The sequence below is a fragment of the Schistocerca serialis genome, unplaced genomic scaffold (assembly GCF_023864345.2).
Source record: "Schistocerca serialis cubense isolate TAMUIC-IGC-003099 unplaced genomic scaffold, iqSchSeri2.2 HiC_scaffold_182, whole genome shotgun sequence".
Lineage (NCBI taxonomy): Eukaryota > Metazoa > Arthropoda > Insecta > Orthoptera > Acrididae > Schistocerca > Schistocerca serialis.
The window spans coordinates 112,501-118,028 of record NW_026047743.1 but is presented as its reverse complement, the minus strand read 5'-3'; the positions used below and the strand labels follow the sequence as shown (position 1 = coordinate 118,028).

General features: G+C 51.4%; 1 non-coding gene across 1 annotated transcript; it reads right to left on the bottom strand.

Moving 5' to 3' along the window:
- On the bottom strand, nt 1-1,825 carry LOC126443745 (small subunit ribosomal RNA; the record flags this gene model as incomplete). The annotated part of the gene is made up of 1 exon (XR_007582149.1): nt 1-1,825. It is a non-coding gene; the product is annotated as a small subunit ribosomal RNA (ribosomal RNA).
- Between the last annotated feature and the right edge of the window lie 3,703 nt (nt 1,826-5,528).

Here is a 5,528-nt window from a genome sequence, read left to right as displayed (position 1 = left end):
GTAGCATCGGCAACGACAGAGTCAATGCCGCGTACCAGTCCGAAGACCTCACTAAATCATTCAATCGGTAGTAGCGACGGGCGGTGTGTACAAAGGGCAGGGACGTAATCAACGCGAGCTTATGACTCGCGCTTACTGGGAATTCCTCGTTCATGGGGAACAATTGCAAGCCCCAATCCCTAGCACGAAGGAGGTTCAGCGGGTTACCCCGACCTTTCGGCCTAGGAAGACACGCTGATTCCTTCAGTGTAGCGCGCGTGCGGCCCAGAACATCTAAGGGCATCACAGACCTGTTATTGCTCAATCTCGTGCGGCTAGAAGCCGCCTGTCCCTCTAAGAAGAAAAGTAATCGCTGACAGCACGAAGGATGTCACGCGACTAGTTAGCAGGCTAGAGTCTCGTTCGTTATCGGAATTAACCAGACAAATCGCTCCACCAACTAAGAACGGCCATGCACCACCACCCACCGAATCAAGAAAGAGCTATCAATCTGTCAATCCTTCCGGTGTCCGGGCCTGGTGAGGTTTCCCGTGTTGAGTCAAATTAAGCCGCAGGCTCCACTCCTGGTGGTGCCCTTCCGTCAATTCCTTTAAGTTTCAGCTTTGCAACCATACTTCCCCCGGAACCCAAAAGCTTTGGTTTCCCGGAGGCTGCCCGCCGAGTCATCGGAGGAACTGCGGCGGATCGCTGGCTGGCATCGTTTATGGTTAGAACTAGGGCGGTATCTGATCGCCTTCGAACCTCTAACTTTCGTTCTTGATTAATGAAAACATACTTGGCAAATGCTTTCGCTTCTGTTCGTCTTGCGACGATCCAAGAATTTCACCTCTAACGTCGCAATACGAATGCCCCCGCCTGTCCCTATTAATCATTACCTCGGGTTCCGAAAACCAACAAAATAGAACCGAGGTCCTATTCCATTATTCCATGCACACAGTATTCAGGCGGGCTTGCCTGCTTTAAGCACTCTAATTTGTTCAAAGTAAACGTGCCGGCCCACCGAGACACTCAATAAAGAGCACCCTGGTAGGATTTCAACGGGGTCCGCCTCGGGACGCACGAGCACGCACGAGGCGGTCGCACGCCTTCGGCTCGCCCCACCGGCAGGACGTCCCACGATACATGCCAGTTAAACACCGACGGGCGGTGAACCAACAGCGTGGGACACAAATCCAACTACGAGCTTTTTAACCGCAACAACTTTAATATACGCTATTGGAGCTGGAATTACCGCGGCTGCTGGCACCAGACTTGCCCTCCAATAGATACTCGTTAAAGGATTTAAAGTGTACTCATTCCGATTACGGGGCCTCGGATGAGTCCCGTATCGTTATTTTTCGTCACTACCTCCCCGTGCCGGGAGTGGGTAATTTGCGCGCCTGCTGCCTTCCTTGGATGTGGTAGCCGTTTCTCAGGCTCCCTCTCCGGAATCGAACCCTGATTCCCCGTTACCCGTTACAACCATGGTAGGCGCAGAACCTACCATCGACAGTTGATAAGGCAGACATTTGAAAGATGCGTCGCCGGTACGAGGACCGTGCGATCAGCCCAAAGTTATTCAGAGTCACCAAGGCAAACGGACCGGACGAGCCGACCGATTGGTTTTGATCTAATAAAAGCGTCCCTTCCATCTCTGGTCGGGACTCTGTTTGCATGTATTAGCTCTAGAATTACCACAGTTATCCAAGTAACGTGGGTACGATCTAAGGAACCATAACTGATTTAATGAGCCATTCGCGGTTTCACCTTAATGCGGCTTGTACTGAGACATGCATGGCTTAATCTTTGAGACAAGCATATGACTACTGGCAGGATCAACCAGGGAGCTGCGTCAACTAGAGCTGAGCAGCCGGCCGCCCGGGAGTGTGTCCCGGGGGCCCGCGCGAACACGCAAGCGTCCGCTCAATTATTCTGCAAACAGGAGGAGGCTGAGCTCCCCTGCACAACACACCTCGAAACCCTCTCAGGTCCCGGCGGCGCGCAGCGCCGTCCTAAGTACTTGGTCGGGTTCGAGAGAGGCGCAATCGCCCGGAGTTAGGCGAGTAGACGCTTTAGGTGCGACCACCCGTGCTCCCAACTGAGCTTGCCGCTGCCGACAGAGGCCCGGGAGCGTGCTGTCGTGGCATTGCCGGCGGGAGACAACACGCGCCACCTACGGTGACCGGCAGCTCCAACGCCAGCGCCACAGAAGGACAAAAGCCCCACTTGGGTGCCGAAGCGAACTCTCCCAGCACAGCGCACGCGCCAACACGTCCGCACAGCTGCGATACAAACCACCTGCGAGAACCGCTGGGGCGACCGAGCAGCAGACGGCGTCGCGGCGCCGAGCGCCGGGCGGCGGCGCATCCTCAGCGCACACAGTCCTCAATCGGACCAGCACACTGCAGATGGCCACCGCGCTTCGCACCGGGCCCGCGAGGACCTACTTTGGCCGCAAGGCGCCGCGAGCAGGGGGCGCCGGCGCGCAGCTGCGCCGCCTGCCGCGTCCGTCGGCCGGCGCGCCTGCCACTGGCCGCCCCCACCAGCCGGCTGTAGCGCGTGCGCCCACGCACCGCGCTGCCAGCACGCCGGGCGGCCCCCCCTCACCGGCCGGGGACGGTCCCACCCAGCCACCGCCGCGTATCGCCTCACACCCAGATCCCCTTTCGCGTTCGTGGGCATGGTGGGTCCCCTTTCACGTTCGTGGGCATGGTGGGTATCCCTGAAACAACCGGTTAATAGCTCGACCGATCGTCGCCAACACTGATTCACCTCTAGCGAGAACAACCGCACCACAACGGGTTACCTGTTGTTCATTTGCGTAACGTCACCAGCAAACGTAGACGTCCATCGCCATTTGCAACGAGTATTGCATGCCTGTGTCAGGTGTCACAACACACTACGTCTGCCCACATAGACGCAACAACATGTGCACGCCTCGAGAACACGTGGAAGGTAGCCCCCGTACGTATGCGGTGTCCATTGCGCGAACGACTGTCAGCCGGCCTCTGCAGGATGTCGCAGATGTGGAACGCGGTGCAACATGCTATCACGGTGTGTGAGAAGAGACGACTACGTCCGAATACACGCTCCACTACATCAACAGACTGCTCATGCTGATCGCCATCCAGGGCGTCCGTTCCTCCCACACGTCTGAATGGCGTACCACACTGCAATCCAGCTCTTATAGGGAGACGACACGTAGCTGCGTGCACAATATTTGGACTGTATGGTCTGCCGTTGCTAGGCGCAGTCGTCGTACGGTCACACATGTGCCACGATGTATCATTCAGTACATACGGACCAATGTGCAGTACAGTTTGTGGGTTTTGCGTACATCGGCGGACAGGTGACAGGCCGTACCACAACGTAGGCTGAGTACGTCGGCATGCGAAGGGCATTGAACATGCAAACTTCTCAACGACCAGCTTGCGAAGGCAGGGGGGAAGGGGGGGGGGCATGTACGTCCTGCTGCTATCCACATTACAGTGTATAGCAGGAGCATGTGGAAAGTCAGCAACACCTGCAAGGTGTTTAACATGACGCGATACACAGGGGACCGGGCAGTGCGAATAGCGAACTATATTGCGAGGGTTGCGGTTAGGCAACACTACACTAATTTAACGAGTTGCATAACAATTACAGAGCAGGTTCAGCGACAACGTGCGTCAGGTTAAGGCGCAATATAGGTTAGGTTGAGGCACAATATAGGTTAGGTTAAGGCACAACATGGGTTACGTTAAGGCACAAATTGGGTTACGTTAAGGCACAACATGGGTTACGTTAAGGCACAACATGGGTTACGTTAAGGCACAAATTAGGTTACGTTAAGGCACAAATTAGGTTACGTTAAGGCACAAATTAGGTTACGTTAAGGCACAAATTAGGTTACGTTAAGGCACAAATTAGGTTACGTTAAGGCACAAATTAGGTTACGTTAAGGCACAAATTAGGTTACGTTAAGGCACAAATTAGGTTACGTTAAGGCACAAATTAGGTTACGTTAAGGCACAAATTAGGTTACGTTAAGGCACAAATTAGGTTACGTTAAGGCACAAATTAGGTTACGTTAAGGCACAAATTAGGTTACGTTAAGGCACAAATTAGGTTACGTTAAGGCACAAATTAGGTTACGTTAAGGCACAAATTAGGTTACGTTAAGGCACAAATTAGGTTACGTTAAGGCACAAATTAGGTTACGTTAAGGTACAATATGGGTTAGGTTAAGGTACAATATGGGTTAGGTTAAGGTACAATATGGGTTAGGTTAAGGTACAATATGGGTTAGGTTAAGGTACAATATGGGTTAGGTTAAGGCACAACGTAGGTTAGGTTAAGGCACAACGTAGGTTAGGTTAAGGCACAACATAGGTTAGGTTAAGGCACAACATAGGTTAGGTTAAGGCACAACATAGGTTAGGTTAAGGCACAACATAGGTTAGGTTAAGGCACAACATAGGTTAGGTTAAGGCACAACATAGGTTAGGTTAAGGCACAACATAGGTTAGGTTAAGGCACAACATAGGTTAGGTTAAGGCACAACATAGGTTAGGTTAAGGCACAACGTAGGTTAGGTTAAGGCACAACGTAGGTTAGGTTAAGGCACAACGTAGGTTAGGTTAAGGCACAACGTAGGTTAGGTTAAGGCACAACGTAGGTTAGGTTAAGGCACAACGTAGGTTAGGTTAAGGCACAACGTAGGTTAGGTTAAGGCACAACGTAGGTTAGGTTAAGGCACAACGTAGGTTAGGTTAAGGCACAACGTAGGTTAGGTTAAGGCACAACGTAGGTTAGGTTAAGGCACAACGTAGGTTAGGTTAAGGCACAACGTAGGTTAGGTTAAGGCACAACGTAGGTTAGGTTAAGGCACAACGTAGGTTAGGTTAAGGCACAACGTAGGTTAGGTTAAGGCACAACGTAGGTTAGGTTAAGGCACAACGTAGGTTAGGTTAAGGCACAACGTAGGTTAGGTTAAGGCACAACGTAGGTTAGGTTAAGGCACAACGTAGGTTAGGTTAAGGCACAACGTAGGTTAGGTTAAGGCACAACATAGGTTAGGTTAAGGCACAACATAGGTTAGGTTAAGGCACAACATAGGTTAGGTTAAGGCACAACATAGGTTAGGTTAAGGCACAACATAGGTTAGGTTAAGGCACAACATAGGTTAGGTTAAGGCACAACATAGGTTAGGTTAAGGCACAACATAGGTTAGGTTAAGGCACAACATAGGTTAGGTTAAGGCACAACATAGGTTAGGTTAAGGCACAACATAGGTTAGGTTAAGGCACAACGTAGGTTAGGTTAAGGCACAACGTAGGTTAGGTTAAGGCACAACGTAGGTTAGGTTAAGGCACAACGTAGGTTAGGTTAAGGCACAACGTAGGTTAGGTTAAGGCACAACGTAGGTTAGGTTAAGGTACAACGTAGGTTAGGTTAAGGTACAACGTAGGTTAGGTTAAGGTACAACGTAGGTTAGGTTAAGGTACAACGTAGGTTAGGTTAAGGTACAACGTAGGTTAGGTTAAGGTACAACGTAGGTTAGGTTAAGG